Source organism: Buteo buteo, unplaced genomic scaffold (assembly GCF_964188355.1).
Source record: "Buteo buteo unplaced genomic scaffold, bButBut1.hap1.1 HAP1_SCAFFOLD_83, whole genome shotgun sequence".
In the NCBI taxonomy this organism is placed as follows: Eukaryota; Metazoa; Chordata; class Aves; order Accipitriformes; family Accipitridae; genus Buteo; species Buteo buteo.
In genome coordinates, this window is record NW_027439247.1 from 131,451 (window position 1) to 135,000 (window position 3,550).

Below are 3,550 nucleotides of genomic sequence, written 5' to 3' on the forward strand. Positions count from 1 at the left end.
GGACCGCAGGTGTACCCCGGAGCACCGGTAGGGGTACCGGTACTACCCCGGAGGATGAGGAAGGGGCGCCAGGCCTACCCCGGAGCGTCGGGTAGGGACACCGGGCTGACCCCAGAGGGTCAGGTAGGGTGGCCGGGCCTACCCCGGAGCGCCTGTAGTGACAGCAGGTGTATCCCGGAGCACCGGTAGGGGTACGGGTACTACCCCGGAGGATGAGGTAGGGGCGTCAGGCCTACCCCGGAGCGTCGGGTAGGGATACCGGGCTGACCCCAGAGGGTCAGGTAGGGTGGCCGGGCCTACCCCGGAGCGCCTGTAGGGACCGCAGGTGTACCCCGGAGCACCGGTAGGGGTACGGGTACTACCCCGGAGGATGAGGAAGGGGCGCCAGGCCTACCCCGGAGCGTCGGGTAGGGATACCTGGCTGACTCCAGAGGGTCAGGTAGGGTGGCCGGGCCTACCCCGGAGCGCCTGTAGGGACCGCAGGTGTACCCCGGAGCACCGGTAGGGGTACCGGTACTACCCCGGAGGATGAGGAAGGGGCGCCAGGCCTACCCCGGAGCGTCGGGTAGGGACACCGGGCTGACCCCAGAGGGTCAGGTAGGGTGGCCGGGCCTACCCCGGAGCGCCTGTAGGGACAGCAGGTGTATCCCGGAGCACCGGTAGGGGTACGGGTACTACCCCGGAGGATGAGGTAGGGGCGTCAGGCCTACCCCGGAGCGTCGGGTAGGGATACCGGGCTGACCCCAGAGGGTCAGGTAGGGTGGCCGGGCCTACCCTGGAGGGTCAGGATGGGGGGCCGGGATCCATCGCCGCGTGCCCGTAGGGACAGCAGGTAGAACTCCGGCGCATCACAAAGGGTTCCGCCACGGGCCCAGAGTACTGGTGGGGGAACGGGTTCTATCCCGGAACGTCGCCTGGGGACACCGGGCGTAAGGCGGAGGGTCGGGTAGGAAGGCTGGGTCTAAACTCGCGCGCCCGTAGGGACAGCAGTTTTTCCCCCGGCGTACCGGGCGGGGGTACCGGTACTGCCCCGGAGTACTGACGGGGGTACACGGGTACTACCCCGGGGTACCGGGCGGGGGTATACGGGTACTGCCCCGGAGTACCGGGCGGGGGTATACGGGTACTGCCCCGGAGTACCGGGCGGCGGTATACGGGTACTACCCCGGAGTACCGGGCGGGGGCAGGGGTACTGCCCCGGAGTACCGGGCGGGGGTACCGGTACTACACCAGAGCGCTGGGAAGCAACGCCAGGCCTACCCCGGAGCATCAGGTAGGGATACCGGGCCTACCCTGGAGGGTCAGGATGGGGGGCCGGGATCTAACACCGCGCGCCCGTAGGGACAGCAGGCAGAACACTGGCGCGTCACAAAGGGTTCCGCCACGGGCCCAGAGTACTGGTGGGGGAACGGGTTCTATCCCGGATCGTCGCCTAGGGAGACCGGGCCTAAGGAGGAGGGTCGGGTGGGAAGGGTGGGTCTAAACCCGCGCGCCCGTAGGGACATCAGGTGTACCCCGGAGTACCCCGGAGTACCGGGCGGGGGCATACGGGGACTGCCCCGGAGTACCGGGCGGGGGTATGCGGGTACTACGAAGGAGTACAGGTGGGGGTTACGGGTAGTACCCCGGAGTACCGGGCGGGGGCATACGGGTACTGCCCCGGAGTACCGGGCGGGGGTATGCGGGTACTGCCCCGGAGTACCGGGCGGGGGTATACGGGTACTACGAAGGAGCACAGGTGGGGGTTACGGGTAGTACCCCGGAGTACCGGGCGGGGGCATACGGGTACTGCCCCAGAGTACCGGGCGGGGGTATGCGGGTACTGCCCCGGAGTACCGGGTGGAGGTATATGGGTACTTCCCCGGAGTACCGGGCGGGGGTATGCGGGTACTGCCCCGGAGTACCGGGCGGGGGTATACGGGTACTACCAAGGAGTACAGGTGGGGGTTACGGGTAGCACCCCGGAGTACCGGGCGGGGGTACCGGTACTGCCCCGGAGTACCGGGCGGGGGTATGCGGGTACTGCCCCGGAGTACCGGGCGGGGGTATACGGGTACTACCAAGGAGTACAGGTGGGGGTTACGGGTACTACGAAGGAGTACCGGGCGGGGGTACCGGTACTGCCCCGGAGTACCGGGCGGGGGCATAGGGGTGCTGCCCCGGAGTACCGGGCGGGGCTATGCGGGTACTGCCCCGGAGTACCGGGCGGGGGTATATGGGTACTACCAAGGAGTACAGGTGGGGGTTACGGGTAGTACCCCGGAGTACCGGGCGGGGGTATGCGGGTACTGCCCCGGAGTACCGGGTGGAGGTATATGGGTACTTCCCCGGAGTACCGGGCGGGGGTATACGGGTACTACCAAGGAAGGAGTACAGGTGGGGGTTACGGGTAGTACCCCGGAGTACCGGGCGGGGGTACCGGTACTGCCCCGGAGTACCGGGCGGGGGTATGCGGGTACTGCACCGGAGTACCGGGCGGGGGTATGCGGGTACTACGAAGGAGTACAGGTGGGGGTTACGGGTAGTACCCCGGAGTACCGGGCGGGGGCATACGGGTACTGCCCCGGAGTACCGGGTGGAGGTATATGGGTACTGCCCCGGAGTACCGGGCGGGGCTATGCGGGTACTGCCCCGGAGTATCGGGCGGGGGTATACGGGTACTACCAAGGAGTACAGGTGGGGGTTACGGGTACTACCCCTGGCTGCCGGGTGGGGGTACTGGTACTACCCCGGAGTACCAATGAGGGTTACGGGTACTACCCCTGGCTGCCGGGTAGGGGTAATGGTACTACACCGGAGTGTCGGCATGGGACGCCAAGCTAAGTCTGGAGCATCAGGTAGGGATGCCAGGACTGCTCTGGACGGTCAGGTAAGGCGGCCAGGTCTACCCCTTGGGCCGGCTAGGGGAGGCCAGGTCTACCCCTTGGGCCGGCTAGGGGAGGCCAGGTCTACCCCTTGGGCCGGCTAGGGGAGGCCAGGTCTACCCCTTGGGCCGGCTAGGGGAGGCCAGGTCTACCCCTTGGGCCGGCTAGGGGAGGCCAGGTCTACCCCTTGAGCCGGCTAGGGGAGGCCAGGTCTACCCCTTGGGCCGGCTAGGGGAGGCCAGGTCTACCCCTTGGGCCGGCAAGGGGAGGCCAGGTCTACCCCATGGGCCGGCTAGGGGAGGCCAGGTCTACCCCTTGGGCCGGCTAGGGGAGGCCAGGTCTACCCCTTGGGCCGGCAAGGGGCGGCCAGGTCTACCCCTTGGGCCGGCAAGGGGAGGCCAGGTCTACCCCTTGGGCCGGCAAGGGGAGGCCAGGTCTACCCCTTGGGCCGGCAAGGGGAGGCCAGGTCTACCCCTTGGGCCGGCAAGGGGAGGCCAGGTCTACCCCTTGGGCCGGCAAGGGGAGGCCAGGTCTACCCCATGGGCCGGCAAGGGGAGGCCAGGTCTACCCCTTGGGCCGGCAAGGGGAGGCCAGGTCTACCCCTTGGGCCGGCAAGGGGAGGCCAGGTCTACCCCTTGGGCCGGCAAGGGGAGGCCAGGTCTACCCCTTGGGCCGGCAAGGGTAGG